The sequence below is a fragment of the Jaculus jaculus genome, assembly GCF_020740685.1.
Source record: "Jaculus jaculus isolate mJacJac1 chromosome Y unlocalized genomic scaffold, mJacJac1.mat.Y.cur SUPER_Y_unloc_2, whole genome shotgun sequence".
Lineage (NCBI taxonomy): Eukaryota > Metazoa > Chordata > Mammalia > Rodentia > Dipodidae > Jaculus > Jaculus jaculus.
The window spans coordinates 762,206-782,769 of record NW_025423387.1 but is presented as its reverse complement, the minus strand read 5'-3'; the positions used below and the strand labels follow the sequence as shown (position 1 = coordinate 782,769).

Below are 20,564 nucleotides of genomic sequence, written 5' to 3'. Positions count from 1 at the left end.
TGTGCAATAGTAGCACACAGCTTTTGCAAGTAACCAACTGTTCTGTGCTTGGATTTGAAGCCACTCAGTTGGAGAAAACATACCTGGTACTAGAAACCAAATCAGAAGCCAAGGGCCAGAAAACTGATAGACACTATAGAAAAGACTTTTGACTCTCTTAACATTAGAAGTTTGATTACACATGAAAAACACTCTCATACCTATGCAAACACCCTATAACTCAACCTCACTCTTGGTTGGAGAATCTGTGTTATGTTACACATGACAGAGAAAACTCATAGATTCCAGACCCAGACCCATACGTACAACAATTAAAGCTAGCCAACTGCTTGTCATAAGATGAGCCATCTTTACTACATCTACAGGAATGTAAGACAAATTGCAAAAGAAGTAGCCACCTGAGGACTGCTCCCAGTATTAGCCTAACAACCACCTAGTGGGCAATGTAAACACTGTATCAGATACCTTGTGGCAAGAGAGAACTGAATATTAAACCTGCCCAGGACCAAACCTGCCAAGAATTAGGGACTATCACAGAATATGGGGAGGGAAGACTTGAAGAGCCTGAGTGGGTAGAAAAATCCTGAGACACAGTTGTGGCCACTACACCTCCTCCAAAGACTAATTGACAGCTTTTTTACTCAACAGTGAATACCAATATCTCTATTGAAAAGAACCCTCAGAGAAGGTGGGCATGGAACTGGGAGAGAGGTGTTATAAAACCACAACCTCTTTAAAAAGAAATAAAACTTAAAAAATACATCTGTTGTCAACTTGATCAAATCAGGTATCAAACAAGCAATGTGCTTCTTCAGCAGATCCATGAGGGTATTTTAGTGAAGGACTAGCAGGGAAATATTCCAAACTCCAGGGTGAGCAGCCCTTCCTGGGCTAGGTATGTACAAAGATCTTTCATAGCACAAATAACAATTGACCCTCTTCTGGTTGCTCTTGGTATATGCTGGTGAGTATATCTACACTATACCTGTCTTCCTTCATGAATACCAGAATCCAGTTTCTGCAGCCTTCCAACAAGGGATGAAGACTTGGTCCTCATGTCATCAAAACACCAATCTGTAATTGACATAGAAACCAGTTCTCTTCCAACAAGCACTTATAATAATGGAAAACACTATGGGGACTGGTGAGTAACCATGGTCACTATCAAACTCAATGAGTAGGGGACCCTGCAAGCTACAAATGCAACCAAGAAATCAAAGAATAAACATTTGTGCAATAGTGGCACACAAGCTGTTTTACACTTGATAAGAATCTGTTTTATGTTACAGATGGCAGAGAAAACTCAAAATGCAAGATCCATCAGTACAAAAAGAAAAGGTAGTCAACTGCCTGCCACCTTTACTACATCTGCAGTTATCCAAGACATATTACACAGGAAGCAGGAACATGACTACTGCTCCCACTATCACCCTAACAACCAACCATTGCATTTGGCCTCAAAAATAAACAACTCTGTCTAACTTTTACAGTATTTTCTAACTTTAAAAGATAAGAAATGAATGCATTTTCTTTCACTTTTGTTTTATTTATTGGAGACTAACAGACATAGAGAGAGAGAGAAAGAGAGAGAGAGAGAAATTGGGCATGCCAGGGCCTCCAACCACTGCAAACGAACTCCCGATGCATATGCCCCCTTGTGCATCAGGCTAACGTGGGTCCTGGGAATCGAGCCTTGAACCGGGGTCCTTAGGCTTCACAGACAAGTGCTTAATGGCTAAGCCATCTCTTCAGCCCTGAATGCATTTTCGGCATGCATCATAATTTCAATACATCATACTAAATTCAAACACCAATAACTTACTTGGTTAAAACTTTTAAAAGCTTTTGTTTTGCATGAGCATATGTATGTGATACGAATGCACATATCTGTATGAATATATAAGTGGGCACAAGTGTGTGTAGACGTGTATACAATTGGAGGCCAGAGGTCAAAATCAAGTGTTTTTCTCTCTATCTTATTTTTTGAGATAGTTACTGAAGCTGGATCAATTAGGCTAGGCTATCCAGGTAGCAAGTCTCTATGATCCTCCTGCCTCCACTTCTGGGATTGCAGGAGCACATCACCTATCCCAACTGTGAGGGACATGTTCAGAATCTGAAAGCCCTTTTGCATAAAGTATTTACCCACTGACTCTTCTCCCCAGCCCTAATGTCAAATCTTTAAAGACAATTTCAAAGTTTTCCTTCAGGGCTTGAATGTCTGCACCATGGGAGAGGCTATTTCCCACAATATTCCTCTAAATTAATCATGTCTATTCATCTTAAAGTATGCTAATCTGTCTCTCAGCTGGAGACTGTTTTTTTTTTTTTTTAATGTAGGCCATAAGAACCAAAGAAAAGCAAAATCTATATTGAAGACAAGACATGACAGATGATTTCAATCAACATATGAGCCACACCCCAAAGAGCAAATGGTGAGATGAGCAAGAGTGCTTCCACAGAGTCTAACAACCTGCACAGGGTTATGGAGACAGACAGGGAAAAGACTGAAAATCCACCAAAGCAGAGTACAGACGTTGATGCGAGCTCACCACTAAAGCACACTCATGAAGGCTCAGGGAATTTTGCAGAAAAGGGAGTAGGAAGAATGTAAGAGCAACAGGGTGAGATGAAATATAGAGATACTGTCCCCCTCACAATGACTGATTTCAGCTTTCACAACCCAGAAGCCCAAGGGGAAGTACTAGCAATCAAAAGTCTACATATGGGCCAAGATGGTGACCAGCTGGCTGTGCTGCAAATCCCACGGAAAGAAAGGCAAGACATTAAGGGTTCACTGGGTCTTTTAGGGGAGATTGCCAGCGGGAGGGCACAGAGGGGGAAAAACAGAATCACTGACCTCCTCTCTCCCCTCAAGTAACTGCCTTATCCATGGCGGTAGTGGGCCAATTGATCCCTGCGTGTGGAAACTTAGACTGCTCCTCACACTCGCCCACTTACTGCTCCAGCCACCACACATTCAGCGAGTCTGGCAATAATAGGGAATCCCTGATTCCCTCAGAGGCGGGTAGCCCATCCCTTCCCCCAAGTAGCCACAATACCCACAAAGCAGCCATGCACTGATCAGTCCTTACAGGCAGAACCTTGGACTGTTCCACCCACTCGACCACTTACTGTTCCAGCCATTGCATGTTCAAGGAGTCCTGGCAATAACAGGGAATGGCAGATTCCATTGTGGGTGGGTAGCCTACCCTTCCCCCCAAGTAGCCACCATATACATGCCAATCAATTCCTGTGTGTGGAAGCTTAGACTGCTCCACCTACTCTCTCACTTACTGCTCTGGCCTCTGCACCTTCAGTGAGACAAGGCCCACAGCAACTGCCATGCAAGCTCAGAGTGTGTTTGTCCTTGGGCCAGCTCAGGTGCCATCCCCTACCTGTCTGTCACACTAGCCGTCCACCATTGTCCTTGGCAGGGGAGCACAGACTGCATCCAGCTCCTAGTATTCCCACACCAGAGTTTGGGCTCCTCCAGGGCTTGGTTCCTCAGTGTCCCTCCTAGCTCAAACACAGGCAGCTTTGGTGCATTACTACTTGAGAGATCCGGTAACTTTGGTGCCCAGGCCAGGCAGTAGATCAGGAGGCTTTGGCAAGTGAGAGCCAAAGCTTAGGCTGCTTGCCAGCTGCCCAATGCTGACTCAGATTCTGTTGTGCTTGAGCCCAGGCTGACCCACCCACCTACATGCCCATACACTGTCATGGGCAGACCACAGCACAAAAGAAATAAATGAAAAATCAAATGCAAGAAAATCCAGTTAGATCACGCAGTCCTACAATGAATATCTGTAATCAAAACATAGAAGAGTCATTAGTATTAGAACACCAAAATGAAGCTATGAGCAATGCAACCCTGACCAAGCTACTGGTACAACTTGCAGAAAAGCAACAAAGGACAGAAAATTGTGTGGATGCTGCCATCACTAAAGTAGACCTGACAGATAAGAAAATGGAAGGAGTTCAAAGAGAGTTAATAGATTTTAAGTAGAGTGAAAAAAAGATAAAAGACCACAAAAATCAGCTGGCAATGCTAAATGAAGACATGAAGAAATGCAAGGATTAATTCCAAGAATCATCAAGAAAATCAGAAAATGATGTGAAAAGGGAGCTTCAGAGAGGGATGGAAATTATACATAGAAAAGTAGTAGAAAATGAAAACTTAATTGAACAAGTCAAAAACTCTCTAGAAGCTCTCAAGAATAGAGTCGGCCATGTGGAGGATAGAAACTGATCTGAAAGACATGATGGAAGAAACAGTTCAAGAGTTCGAAAATTTCAGTAAGTTCAAAGTTTCTGTGAACCGAACATGAGGGAATTTTGCGGTACACTTAAACATCCTAATATCAGGATCACTGGGATACTAGAAGGAGAAGAAATTCATACAAAAGGCATGGAGAACTTATTTAACAAAATAATTGAAGAAAAACTTCTGCAGTCTCTTGAAAGAAAGGCCCATCAAGATAAAAGAAGCCAATAGAACTTCAAACAGACTAGACCAAAGGAGAAACTCCCCAAGACATATTGTTATTAAGACTCTAAACATTGATACCAAAGAGAAAATCCTAAAAGCAGTTAGGGAAAAACAGCATACCACTTTCAAAGGTAGCCCTATCAGAATTACTTCAGACTTCTCAGTGGATACCCTGAAAGCTAGAAGGGCTTGGAATGAAGCACTGCAAAGTCTAAGAACCTATGGCTTCCAACCCAAACTACTCTACCCAGCAAAAGTATCTCTCATCATAGATGGTGAAAGAAAAACTTTCCATGACAAAACTCAGCTTTACAGTTATATGACACAAAACCAAACCTACAGAGAGTATTTCAGGTAATTATCCACAGAGAAAAAACAATAAACCAAATTCAAATTTGTACAGCAAATACTTGCAACCCCACTGAGGAAAGCCCAGAGTAGAATGAGGGCAAGAGGAAGGAAATGATGGTAACAATGCATTATGTGCCCACACAAAGTTATTCCTTTAGAAAGAAAGGAAGAAAGGAAGAAAGGAAGAAAGGAAGAAAGAAAGAAAGAAAGAAAGAAAGAAAGAAAGAAAGAAAGAAAGAAAGAAAGAAAGACAGAAAGAAAGAAGAAAGGAAGGAAGAAAAACAAAATGTTAAAGCTTGAGAGCTAGGTTAGGGGTTAAGCTGCTTCACTGTGAATGATAAGAACCAAGTTTTGATTTCCTCAGGACCCATGTAATGGAGCTGCACAAGATGGTACAAGTATGTGGAGATTGATTACAGTGGTTGGAGGCCCTGGTGTTATCATTCTCTCTCTTTATTTGTCTCTCTAGCTCCCTATCTATCTATCTATCTATCTATCTATCTTTCTATCTATCTATCTATCTATCTATCTATCTATCTATCTATCATCTATCTATCTATCATCTATCTATCATCTATCTATCTATCTATCAATGTAAATATATGTATTTTTTTTGAAAAAAAAGAATTCTAAGTGAACAAGGCATAAACGTTTGAGTTAGATTTCAAAAATATAAACTACTGCAAATATGTTAATGATGAACCATAAGGGAGAAGTAATTGGCCCATTTCTCGGGAGAATCATTCCATATTTATGTTAAGAGGTATTCTGCTTCGAGGTTTCACTCCCATGTTGTTTATAAACATGAAACAAAGGCAAGTGGACATAATCTGCAGTGTGAGTAATCTGAGAGGATCTTCTGTTTTTGTTTTTATTTTTCCTTCAGACTTTTAAAACTTTATTGAGAGGCAGGAAGGATGACTTACCAGTTAAGGTACTTATCTGTGAAGCCTAAGGACCCAAATACTATTCCCCAGTACACATGTAAAGCTAGATGTACAAGTTGACACAGGAGTCTGGACTTTATCTATATTGCCTAGCAGCCCTGGCAAGCCCATTCTCTCTTTCTGCCTCCTCCCACCTTTATCTCTATGAGATAAAAATTATGAAACTTTATTATAAAATTTAGAGTCAGACATAATGCATGTTAATCATATTCACCTTCCATTAACTTGGACACCATAACCAGTAGCTACACAACTGAAGTAGTTACCACCCCTCCCCTGCAACCACTCACTGGACAAGTCTTCAGGGTGAAATATGTCCTAATGGGCTCCTCCCCACTCCATGATGTAGAGGTGATGGCCAAATTTGTACTGGAAACCACAGTGCTGTTGGCTTATGAGGGTAAAGACCCAGTCATGACCAGAGGGTCGTGTTTCCCAGCACCTGTCCTCATCCAACAGTCACTATATTTTTTATACTCCTCTTCCAAGTTTCTCTGAGCCTTGGAGAGAGAGATAGAGATGTCCTACTACTCACTATCACATATTCTCTGCACTTTTCAAGAGGTTGTGAATATTAAGGATACAGCTTAAAAACATTTTTATAGTCTTTCATTTGGCACTATTATTAATTGTAAAATGATAATGTTAAAGATGTTTTTCAAGATGTAAAGGACTGTGCATGGAATGGTGTGATTTGAACAGATCCCAAATGTAGACACTAAATTATTATTCTTATAATTTAATTATGTTATCTCTTTTATATTTTCAATATTTCTATGAGGGAATGAAAGTGCAGATTAATTATCCTCAGTGGCAAAGTACAAAAATTGTATCACTTTTACAGTTTGCAAAATTATAAAACACCCTGTGTTTTTTGGTAAGATAGGAAAATAGTGGTACTCTTTAGAAATGTTTCTAGAGATTTCTAATCAACATTAAGTGTGATGCTCTTAGGTTTCCCAAGAAAGAAAATCTACAAATTGCCATGTGCTTATTTTTCTTACTTTATTAATATTTTTACTTTAGAACAGACAATTTTCTATCTTTTATATTCTTTCTTCCATAGGATCATCCACAGGATGCTATAATCAGAATCAAGGGCCCAGATTTTGGGTCAGTTCACTACAGCTACTTGATATTTCGTAAAGACAATAACAATATATGATGGGAAAAAAAGACAGCATCTTCAAAAACTGGTGCTGGACAAACTAGATATCTGAATGGAGGAAATTCAAATTTGATCCACCAAAGTCACTATGCAGAACAATAAAATCAGAATGATTCAAAGACCTCAATATAAGCCTGGAAACTTGGTCATTACTGGAAAATAAAAATAGGATGACCTTTACATGATATAGGAATGGGAAAACACTTCCTGAATAAAACTCCACCACACACAATCTTTAATATTCTCTCAGCCATTAAGATCTCATGAAGTGGAAAACATTCTTCACAGACAAATATACAATGAACATAGCCAATAGATTACACATAATAGGAGAAAATACTTGCAGGTTATCCAACTGACAGATGCCTGCAAGGAACTAAAAAAACTAAACAACAAAACATCAAACAACCCTCTCCCAAAGTGGGTCAGGAACTGGATAGGCAGTTTTCAGAGGAAGAAATACAAATGGGAAGCATACATTTAAGAAAATGTTCATTATCCCTAATCATTATGGAAATGAAATTAAAACAACTGTGAGATTCCATCTTACCCCATTATGGAGAGTAAATATAAAAAAAAAAAATCCAATGAAAATAAATGATAGTAAGGAAGCAGAGAATTAGGAGCCCTCATCCACTGTTGGTGGGATTGTAAGCTGGTACAATCACTATCGAAAGCAATCTGGATACTCCTAAAATGTTTGACTATAAAATAACCAGCACATCCAGTTATTTCATTACTTGGTATTTATCCTCAAAACTCCACACCTCAGTTCAGAGAGATTTGCTCAGCTGTGTTTATAGTTCCTCAATTTGTAACAGCTAGGAATTGGAATCAACCCAGATGTCATGTGTTACCAAGATGTAGTATATCTACATGATGGAATTCTGCACAACATTAAGGAAAAACAATACAATGGAGTTCGAAGGAATATGATTGAACTTGGAACAGATCATTCTCAATGGGCTCATCCAATCACAGAAAGATAATTGTCATATAAACTTACTCATCTACAACTCCTAACATGAATCTACCTGAGATGCTTACATACCTAATAAGCACCTTAATGACCAGACAAGAGGCTGGGTAGGGCAGGAGGGTAGTTAAGTCTCCCCCCGCCTGTGGGGGACACAAAATTTGACCCAAATGGCAATGGTACCATAAAATCTACATCCCCAAAGACACACTAAATATTTAAGCCTTCATCAGACCATTAGAGGAAACACCTGAATCACATCTCCCTGGAGAGTGTATGGTGAAGACTGACCTTAATCTTTTTCTGCTTTGTTCTCTATTGCTCCCTTCCTCTTCTATTTCTTTCAAATTACATATCTTTTTTGTCCTTTTCTTGTTGGGTGCTCACCTGTCACTCCCATACCATCATGTGGCTAACATCCACAATGAGCTGTTGGTCAGAGATAGTACAATGTTTACCAAAAGAAGAAAAGGAAGCTAACAATGGTACCGACATGACTCTATACACTTTGTACATAACTAATAACAAAATATCCAAACCCCTAATGGCACTGCTGTTACACTTTGCTTGAAACATGAGGCAGAAGACTATTCCAGTGAAAACTGGAAGATGTGTATTAAAATAATGATTGTAGTGATGGAGAGATGGGTTATAGTTAGGGCATTTACCTGTAAAATCAAACACCCAGGGTGAACTCCCGCATACCCATGAGAACCCAGTGCAAAAGATGGTCCATGCATCTAGAGTACGTTTGCAGTGGCTGGATGCCCTGTCATGCACATACTATCCTCCTGTCCCATTGGGAACTGTGATGAAATCAAATGACCATAAATGCTGACAAGGATGTGGGAAAAAGGAGCCCTTCTACACTCTTAGTGGGAATGCAATCTGGTCAAGCCATTGTGGAAATCAGTTTGGAGGTTCCTATGATAGCTAAAACCAGATCTAGTTAGATATATCTTAAGGACTCATCTCAGTACATTAGAGAAACTTGCTCAACTATGTTTATTGCTACTCTGTTTACATTAGCTAGTAGTCCTTCAACTGATGAGTGGATAATGAAGATGTGGCACATTTAAAAAATGAAGCTATTTTCCATAGTAAAAAATGTTAAGTTAATAAACTTGCAGGATATAGAACACTTTTAAAAGATGTTTATATGCTATCTGTATTTCTTCCAATGAGAAATCTCTTTTTAGTTCCATAGCCCATTTCTTAATTGGGTTGTTTGATTTCTTATTGTTGTACTTTTTGTTTTTTTATATTATGGAAATTAATCCTCTGTTGGATATGTAGCTGACAAGGACTTTCTACCATTCGGTATACGTGATATCTGTGCTCTATTCAGTGTCCTTTCCTATAAAATACTGTAGTACTTTTTTAAAGATAGTAACAGTTTATTGCAAGTATTAAAAATTAACAAATGGTAAAATATTGACTATCAAACCTAAAATTGAGCATATGTTAGACTTTATTTAAATCTAGTGGGAAAAATCTAAGGTGCTAAAACCAGTTCAAAGAAGACAAAGAAGTACACATTTAAAGAGAAAGGTGCCACAATAATCAATTAGGAACACTATAAAGCTAGACAAAGAAATATCTCTGATTCACAATAGCAATCAAAATTCTGGAGAATACCCTTAAGAAATATGTCTCACACAACATGATGTAAGTGGATGAAATAAAAGAATATTCTACAGAAAAACTTAAAAATAAATGGAACACTTCACGAATGTGCGTGTCATCCTTGTGCAGGGGCCATGCTAATCTTCTTATATCGTTCCAATTTTAGTATATGTGCTGCCAGAGTGAGGACTACCTTGATACTTTAGTGAGATGCTAGTTGTTAATTAGTAGTTTTATTTCCTCAGCAATTGGGATATATTCAGAAAGCCATTGCCTATGCCAGTATGTTGAAGAGTTCCCACTCACTTTTCTTCTAGGAATTTCAGAGTTTCAGGTCTGATATTAAGGTCCCTGATCCTCTTACATTTTATTCTTTTGCATGCAGAAAGACAAGGATTATTTTAATCCTTTTACATACGTATGTCAAGTTTTCCCAGCAACATTTGTTCAAGAGTTTATCTTTTTTCCAGTGAATATTTTTGTCAAAACTAAGATGGCTATAGCTGCTCAGATTAACACCTGGGTCTTCCATTCTGTTTCACTGATCTATATGTCTGTGTTTGTGACAAACCATAATGTTTTTGTTACTAGAGCATTGTAATATGGCTTAAAATTTGGTATTGTGATACCACCAGCCTTATTTTTGTTGCTCAAATTTGTTTTTGCTATTCGAGTTTGTTTGTTTTTGGGTGGGGGGCTTCAAAATGAAATTTGTGATTTTTTTTTTCTATTTCTGTGAAGAATGCCATTCAAATTCTAATGGGAATTGCATTGAATGTGTAGATCGCTTTTGATAAGATTGATATTTACACAATATTGATTCTTCCAATCCAAAAATATATATTTCCACATTCTTGTATCTATTGCAATTTCATTCATTCTGTTTCTTTTTTTTAATTTTGGTTTATCAGTGTAAGGTCTAAGACTATCTCAGGCTGACCTGGAATTAACTATGGAGTCTCAGGTGGCCTCAAATTCATGACAATCTTCCTATCTCTGTGTCCTAATGCTTGGATTAAATGTGTGCAGCACCACACCCAGCTTTCTGCAATTTCTTGCTTGACCATTTCAAATTTCTCACTGTAAATATACTTCACTTCCTTGGTTAAGTTTATTCCAAAGTACATTTTTTGAGGTAATTCTGAAGGGGAAAGATTCCCTGATTTCATTATTCTCATATTTGTTGTTAGTAAAAAGGAAACCTAATGATTTCTGTGTGTTATTTTCTATCCTGCTACATTTCTCAAAGTGCTTATCAGTGCTTAGGGTTTGATGGTAGATTTTTTTAAATCAATTTATTTCTTATTAACTACTCCCTTGATGTTAAAAAAAAAAAAATCCCATGGTAATGCCCTCCCCACTCCAACTTTTCCCATTGAAATTTCATTCTCCATCATACCTTCTCCCTCCCTATTAATCTTTCTTTTGTTTTGATGTCATGATATTTAACCTCCTATTATGATGTTCTTGTATGGTGTCAGGCACCATAAGATCATAGATATCCAGGCAATTTGTGTCTGGAGGAGCAGTTTGTAAGGAGTTCTACCCTTTCTTTGGCTCTTATATTCTTTCCACCAACTCTTCCACAATAGACCCTGATCCTTGGAAGGTGTGACAGAGATATTAGAGTGCTGAGCACCACTCTGTAATTTCTTCCCAGCATCCTTATGCCTTTTGAATTATTCCAACATCACTACCATCTGAGAAGAGATGCTTCCCTTGCTGGTAGATTCTTTAGGGTCCCTTATCTATAGAATTATATCATCTATAAATAATGAAAATTTGATATCTTTCTTTTTATTTATATCACTCTTATGAGTGTATTTTGCCCTATTGCTATAGTAAAACATCCAGTACTATATTACAGAAAACTGGAGACAGAGGAATGTCTTGTCTTATTCCTGAATTTAGTGGAAGATCTTCAGTTGTTTTTTTTTTTTTTTTTTTTTCTCATTTAGTATTATGTTTGCTGTAGGTTTGTCACAAGTAGCATTTTTTATGATCCTTCTAGACCAGTTTCTGTAATACTTTTATCCTGAAGGGATGTTAGATTTTGTTGACTGCCTTTTCTGTATCTATTGAAATGATAATGTGATTTTTCCCTTCAGACAATTTACATGATGTATTATATTTATCAACATGCATATGTCCAACCATCCTTGCATGTCTAGCATAAAGCCAACTTTGTCAAAGTGAATTGTCATTCTTATATATTCTTGTATTATGATCAGAATTTTTGCATCTATGTTCATGAGGGAGATTGTTCTGAAATTTTCTTTTTTGGTCTTGTGTTTCTCTGGTTTTGGTATCAGGGTGATCCTGGCTTATTGGAAGGGGTTTGGTAGAAATCCTTCCTTTTGTAAATTTTGCAAAGCCATGATGTTACTTCTTCCATGAAGGACTGGTAAAATTCACCAGTGAACCCACTTGGGCAGCATTTCTATTAATTGGTAGACTTGGATCTCTGTACTTGTTATAGGCCTACTTAAATGATTTATCACATCTTGATTTAAATTTGGTAGGTCATATGAGCCAAGGAAGTCATCCATTCCTTTCAGTTACTTAAACTTAGAAGCATATATATATTCTTAAAGTATATCCTTACAGTTTTCTGATTTGTATTGCTACCTGTTGTAATGGTTCCTTTCTCATTTCTAATTTTCATGATTTTGTCTCTATTTCTTCTGGTCAGAATTGCTAAGTGTTTATCAATCTTGTTTATCCAGTCAAAGAACCCTACTCAGAAGGTTTTTTGTTTGTTTGTTTTTTTGTTGGCTTTTTGCCTCAGGTCTTACTCAAGCTCATGCTGACCTGGAATTTAATATGTAGTCTCAGGGTGACCACAAACTCAGCAGAATCCTCTATCTCTGCCTCCCAAGTGCTGGGGTTTTTCTTCAGTATTTCTATTTCTTTACTCAGGTTTGTAATGACCTCCTTATCTCATTAAGCTGCTTTCCTGTATTCTCTTTCAGGGGTTTGTTTTCCTCTTTAATTCTGTTGTTTTCTTTGATTCCTTTGAGTATAGATAAAATCATTCTTTTGAAAGCTTTGTCAGGCACTTCATCTAAAAGAGTCTCATTGGTGATCACTTCTAATGGATTTATATTTTTTGGTAGGACTGTATTGTCTTGTTTCCTTGTGTTTCTTGTATTATTATACAGCAACTTTTGCATCCTGAATTGATTTGATGCTTGGGTTTTCTACTTATTTGCAATGTTCTTAGATGTGGCAATCCAATGTTCTATGCTTTTAGGATATGAGTTTAAGGTGTCAGATGTAGCTTTTGTACCCCAATATAGCTGCAGAAGTAATCCTAGTGTTGAGTTTTCTTGGTAAGGAAGTATCCTAGTGGACTGGATGGAACAACTTACTGGCAAATTCTAAACTTCACCTGAACAATATACACATTCAATAAAAACCACCACATAATATGTCATTGTGGGGGTTAAAACATATACTCTTATAAATAAAAATCCCTAAGGTTGTGTTTTGTTATGCACCCTTAATCTTGTCAGCTGAGAGTAGAGCTTTCTATTCTGAATTGGGTTTCATGTCAGTCTAGATTTGAATTAGATTCTGCATTCAGTAATGACAGAAGAAAAAAGAAAATAAGGCTCTATAAATAAGAAAGCATCAAAGGCAACAATATTCAAACCCCAAATATAGCTTATTAGAAAATGGCAAAGCAAACCAGGAATATATAAACCATGACCTTCCCTGACATGAAAAGAGAGACTAGCTCTTGTATGAAGCCTTTTTGTATTGTGTTATTTTTCGCCAGTCGGATACATTACCTTTTGGGGTGGCTTCCAATCATACCAAAGCTTAGTTCTCACCACAATCCCTCCATGTCATGCTGTAGAGCTGGAGCTCTGGTTAGCTGCGCTGTCTGGGCTGCCACTGGGGGCTGAATATGGAGTTTGCAGTTCTTATGGTTGGTGGATGGGAGAGTGCAGACTCCTGTAACTGCTCAAGCAGTTCTGCCTGTGTCACTTAGATGATCTCAGCTGTCTTTTTCCAGATTTAACTTTACATGAAAGTCGATGATGCTAAAAAATCCCCTTGTTTGGTTGCTGTTGCTTCCACTGCTTGCTTGGCATGTCTGGTTGGGCAGTACAATGAGTGTGTGTGGATTCCACAGATTGGTGAGCTGCAAGTGCCTAAGTGGGATTCTGGCCATCTTCCTCCTTTACGGTGGATCTTGTTCTCTCCAGATTCTCCACTGTGTCTAAGAATAACCTATACTCCTTCACCTTTCAGAAATGGGTATATTTCTGTGATTTTTCTTAAATCCCTCCCTAGCCTCAATTGGCATGGCTCCTATGCTGCCATATTACATGGATGTATCAACCATGAGCCATGTTTTTTTAATTAATTAGTTTTGTGCTCAGTGAATACAGTCAATTTGGTACCATTGTTTGGCTCATCCATGACCTACCCCTCCCTCTCACCCCTCCTTATTGAGGTATATGGGTCATGCATTGTTGAGTTAGCCCCCAGTTATGGGTAGGATAAACGTCTCTGCATATCATGACCCAACATATGGTTCTGACATTCTTTTTAACCCCTTCTTCTGCAAAATTTCCCTGAGCCATGTTGGGATCATTTTTGGTCTGCTTCAGTGATGAGGTGTGGGGGACTTCTGGTTCTCTGGATCTCTGATTTGGTAGGAGTTGATTTTTCTCCATGTTGATCTCCTTCCCCCTTGTGCTGGTACCCAGTTCACCAAGAAAACAACACCCTTGCTTGTTTCACCAATTGTTCGTAGTTTCAAGTGGGGCCCTTTTGAGGTATGATGGGTTTTTAATAAGGCAACAAAATGAAAAGAAAGTTAACACCAATCCAAAAGAACTGAATCCAAGATTTTGGAATTAAAAACCTGAAGTATTTCAGAAAATGTGTGCTAGCAAGATGCTCCACAGTTGAGAGTGTTTGCTTGAGAAGTTTCCCAGCCAGATTTTAATTGCCAAGCACTAGAGTAAAACCAGATGCTAACCTGACACATGCCTCTGGTTTCTCAGTGCACCTGTAAGAGTGGCAGTCAAGGCTGGGAAAATACCAAGCTCATGCTATCAGGGACCTGATGACCTCACATTTGTTTTCAGCCTGGCAATTCATTTGCAGTTGGAAGAGATCCTATTTCAAAGAAGATGCATCACAGCGCTGTGAAGACAGCTAAACGGTTAAGGCGCTAGCCTGAGAAGGCAAGAATGCATGTTCCAGTCTCCGGGGTAGCCAGAGACCCATGCAAGCAATTTTGCACTTGTGCAACAAGGGGGCATATACATCTGTGGTTGCTTCACAGCAGCAGAAAGGCCCTGCCCACTCAGGCCCTTCCCCCCTCCTTTTGCTTTTCTCTCACTTTCTCTCTCTCACTTCATATGGAGAATAATGATGTATGAACATTAACACTTTAGATTATAAATTAAGTATAAATATTGAAGTTAAGTCAAAAGTGGCTGCACAGGTCTTTAATCCTCATGTATGGTGGGGAGTCATCAGGGGAAAAGATTGCTGTGAGATTGAGTCAAAACTGGGACTGCAGAGTAAGTTCCAGGTCTGCCTAGAGCTATCATGAGACCGTACCTAAAAAAATGAATAAATAATAAATAAAATGAAATAAAAAGACATTCGGTTAGTTCTTTGAAAGGATTGATAAGCCTTTAGCAAATCTGACCAAAATAAAGAGAGAAGATTCACAAATTAGTAAAATTAGAGAAGAAAAGGGCACCATCACAACAGATACCAGAGAAATTATTAAAGAAAAAAGTCATAGGGACATACTATCAGAGCATATACTCCACTAAGTTGCAAAATCAGAAAGAAATGGTTTCTTTGATTTATGTGACCTACCTAAACTTAAATCAAGATGAGATTAACTACTTAAAGTGACCTATAGCCAGTATGGAGATCCAAGCAGTTATCAAAAATCCACCAACTAAAAAGGTGCAGGCCCAGATGGATTCACTAGAAAAACTAACACCAATCTATCTTAGAATTTTTCATGAAATAGAAAAAGAAGGAATTCTTCCAAACTCCTTCTACGAAGCCAGCATCACCCTGATACCAAAACTAGACAAAGTTAGAGCAAAAATTAAATTATATGCCAATCTCCTTCATAAACATTGTGCACAAGTTATCAACAAAATATTGGCAAAGAGAATACAAGTATATATAAGAAAGATCACAAACCCTGACCAAGTAGACTTAATCCCAGAGATGTAGGGACGATTGAACATATGCAAATCAGTAAAGTAATATATTGTATAAATGGACTGGAGAACAAAAATCACAGGGTCATCTCATTAGATACACAAAAAGCATTTGAAAAAAATCAATGTTTTTAATCATAAAAGTCCTACAGAGACTGGAAATACAAGGAACATATTTCAACAAAATTAATGCTATTTATGACAAACCTACAGGCAACATAAAACAACATGAAGAAAAATTTGAAGCTTTTCTACTAAAATAAGGAAAAAGACAAGGGTGCCTCTGACCCCACTTTTATTTAATATAGTACTGGAAGTCTTCACCATGGCATTAAGGCAAGAGATACACATAAAAGGGATACAAATTGGAAAGAAAGACAACAAGTTATCATTATTTGCACATAACAGGATTCTATATGTAAAGGACACTAAAGACTCTGCCAGCAAACTGTTAAAGCTGATCAACACCTACATCCATGTAGCAGGATACAAAACATATACACACACACAAACCAGCAGCTTCCTATATGCTAACAACAAACACACACAGGATGAAATCAGAGAATCACTACCATTCACAGCTACATCATTGTGTCACAAATGTTATTGTATATTGTGTTATCATCATCATTTGATTCTATGAATTTATTAATTTCCTTCATGATTTCTTCATTGACCCATTCTTCATTCATTAGTGAATTGTTATGTTTTCATGATTTTTTGTATGCTCCATAGCTTTACTTCCTATTGATTCATAGTTTGATCCCATTGTAAACAGAAAATTGTTTCTATTTTCCTGTGCTTGTTAGTATTTGCTTTGTGTCCCAAAAGAAAAAGAAAATTACAGACCAATCTCCCTCATGAACATAGATGCAAAAATTCTGAACCAAATATTGGCAAACAAAATATGAGAATATATCAAAAAGATTATTCACCCTGAGCAAGTTGGCTTTATTCCAGGGATGAAGCAATGGTTCAACATATGCAAATCAATAAATGTAATACAACATATAAAAATGGCCTGAAGGAGAAATATCACATGATTATGTCATTATATGCCAAAAAGGCATTTGACAAAATCCAACATCCTTTCATGGTAAAAGTATTACAGAAACTGGGACTAGAAGGAACATATCTCAACATAATGAAAGCCAGTTGTGACAGAGATACAGCCAACATAATACTAAATGTTGAAAAACTTGAAGCTTTTCCACTAAATTCTAGAACAAAACAAGGGTGTACACTGTCCCCATTTTTATTTAATATTGTACTGGAAATCTTAGCAATAACAATAAGGCAAGAGGCCACACAAGAGGGATACAAATTGGAAAGGAAGAGATCAAATTATCACTACTTGCAGATGATATAATGCTATACATAAAAGACCCTAAAAACTCTACTAGCAAACTCTTAGAGCTGACAAACACTTTTGGCAATGTAGCAGGATACAAAATAAATACACAAAAACTGGTAGCTTTTCTACATACTAACTACAAATGTAAGGAGAATGAAATCAGGGAATCTCTCCCATTCACAATTGCATCACATGTAAATAAATAAAGTTCCTTGGAACAGACTTAACCAAGGAAGTGAAAGAGCTGTGCATGTTCTTGGATTGGAAGAATAAATATTGTGAAAATATCAATCTTACCAAAAACAATCTACACATTTAATGCAATCCCCAGTAGAGGTCAATGGCATTTTTCACAGGAATAGAAAAAGAATCCAAATTTTCATTTGCAGCACAAAAAACCTTGAAGAGCCAAAACAATTTTGAGCAACAAAAATAAGGCTGGTGGTATCACCATAACCAATTTAAGCTATATATAAAGATATAGTAACAAAAACAGCATGGTTTTGGCATAAAGACAGATGTGTAGGTCAGTGGAACAGAATAGAGGACCCAGTTGTTAATCCAGGCATCTACAGCCATCTGATTTTTGATAAAAGTGCCAAAAATATTCATTGGGAAAAAGACAACCTCTTCAATAAATGGTGCTGGAAAACCTGGATATCTATATGTAGAAAGATGAAAATACTTTCTTGTCTTTCTCCATGCACAAGAATCAAATCCAAGTGGATCCAGGACCGTAATATCAGACCTGAAAGTCTGAAATTGCTACAGGAAAAGGCAGGGGAAACCCTTTAACATATTGGCATTGGTAATGACTTTCTGAATATAACCCCAATTGCTCAGAAAATAAAAGCACAAATTAACTACCGGGATATCAGGAAATCACAAAGCTTTTGTACAGCAAAGTACACTGTGAGTAGAGCAAAGAGACAACTAACAGAATAACAGAAAATCTTTGCTAGTTAAGTGTCTGACAGAGGATTAATATCCATCATATGCAATGAACTCACAAATCAGAACAATAAGAAATCAAATAACCTAATCAAAAAAATGGCCCATGGAACTAAATAGTTTTTCTTGTATTATGATGGTCTTGTGTAGGTTTTTCTAGGCACTGCACAATAATGACTATCAAAGCCAATTTCTATGTGCGCATTTGTATTGTAAGGAGTGGTACCCTTCCTTTGGCTTTTACATTCCTTTTACCAACTCTTGCACATTGGACCCTGTATCTTAGGAGATGAGATAGAGATGTTTCAGTGCTGAACACTCCTCCTTCACATCTTAGAACTGATTTGGTTTTGGCTCACTTCTTAGAAATGAAGCTTCTGTAAAAATATTTGAGAGTAGCATTAGTATATGAATATAAACATCCTGTGTATTACTTTCAGGGCAGTTTTATGAGAATAATGTATGCATTTAGCCAGAATTTGTAGGCTTTAATATCCCTAAGGCACCTGAACTCTTATCTGGCCAAACAGGAGGTCTCATAGAGTTGACCTCCACTAGAGTCAAAGAACAGTTGGATTCCCCCAGAGCAGACATGCCTCTGCTCTCAAACAATCATTTTCCCTATCTGGCAAAACAGGAGGCTTCCATTTTCCACTCTTTGCACCACTGATGACTTGTCTCACATAAGACAATATACACTGCAGCATTTTGCAGCATTCAGTAGGCTGGTCAATAGAGAGGAGGTTTTTTAGCTCCACACCATAATGAGATTGAATGAATTTATTGACCATGCACGTGGCGTGTTAGAAACAAGGATGTACCTTTTTTTACTCCTAGGAATGCAAGGGTCTTGGATTATGTTCAGTAACCTGCTATGATCCTGATTGGTTTGCCTTTATATGTAACTTGCATTTTCTCTCTATCTGCTTTCACTATATTTTCTTATATATATGTTTTTTAAAATATTTTATTTATTTATTTATTTATTTATTTATTTATTTATTTATTTATTTATTTGACAAAGAAAAAGAAACAGAGAATGAGCATGCCAGGGCCTCCACCCACTGCAAATGAACTCCAGATTACTGTGCCCACTTGTGTATCTGGTTAACCTGGGTCATGGGGAATCGAACCAGGGTCCTTTGGCTTGGCAGGCAAATGCTTCAACCACTAAGGCATACCTCCAGCCTAAATTTATTTTTATGTTTTTATTAATTAGTTTTGTATTAAACAAATATAGTCAGTTTGGAACCATTATTAGGCTCATCCATGACCTACCCCCTCTCCTTGGCCTCTCCTTGTTGAGGTATATGGGTATATGCATGCATTGTGGAGTTAGCCCTCACTTATGGGTAGGATAAATGTTTCTGCATATCATGACCCAACATGTGGCTCTGACATAATTTCTGCCCCCTCTTCCACAAAATTTCCCTGAGCCATGTTGGGTTCATTTTTGGTCCACTTCAGTGATGAGGTGTTGCGGACCTCTGGGTCTGTGGCTCTCTGATTTGATAGGAGTTGATTTTCCTCTGTGTTGAGCACCTTCACCCTTGTGCTGGTTTCTGGTTTACCAGGAAAACAGCACCCTTGCTTGTTTCGTCAATTATCCTTAGCTGGGGCCCTTTTGAGGTATGATGGGGTGGCTCTCTCCTTAGAATCTACAACTATCTGAAAAACAGAAGGAGATTCTCAAGAGGAGAGTGAGTCAGCGCCAGGACAAATCAGGTAACTCTTACTTTTTTATAGAGAATTTAATAGGTGTAGGCCCTCTTGTAGCCCATGATTAATGGTAGCCCATGATTGATAATAGACAGTGGGCTTATGATTTGATATGCTTCTGACTTGTTTCCCAGCTCCAGCTATGGGTCCCATAACACTGAGGGGATCAGTTAGACAAATCAAAACCAGTTGGTTACCCACCGTGGCTGTGTGCCACTATTGTATTTGTGTGGGCATCACAACATGTTACTTACTTGTACATAGGTTAGATGCTTGAACAGATACTGGTCATTCTCCCCGTGGCCCATATAGCACCTTCTGGCACTAGACATGCTGACTATCTGGGGACTGACTCTCTCCTGGCTTCCAGTCATGCATTCCATTTTACATATCGACTACATATGATGTCATCAGCAGTAGGGTCTTACCAGTAACCTTTGGTGGGTCTCCAAGTGCTCTGACAGAAATCTGTCTTTCTTTTAGGAAACTTTGTAGGTCTCTGTGACCAAAAACTCATTGTGGATGATAGCCATATGCTGGTACTGGGAGTTACAGGTCAGTGACCCCTAAGAAAAGGAAGAAATAGATACCTAATATACAAAAATTAGAGAGATTAGAGAGAGAGAAAGAAAGAGGGGGGAAAGGGATAGAGGGAAGCTGTTGAAGATTAAGGTTGGTCTTCATCATCCTTTCTCCAGTGTCTTGTGGTTCAGGTGTTCCCTGTAAGGGCCTGGTGAAGGTTCAGCCATTTGTTCTGCCTTTTAGGAAGTA

At 38.0% G+C, this 20,564-nt stretch overlaps 1 protein-coding gene and 1 non-coding gene across 2 annotated transcripts in view; one reads left to right on the top strand and one right to left on the bottom strand.

The window, feature by feature from the left end:
- The window catches only part of LOC101611007 (spartin), a 565,832-nt gene that overhangs the window by 316,179 nt on the left and 229,089 nt on the right, over positions 1-20,564 (top strand).
- On the bottom strand, positions 9,642-9,747 carry LOC123457204. Its single transcript, XR_006634940.1, has one exon. It is a non-coding gene; the product is annotated as a U6 spliceosomal RNA (small nuclear RNA).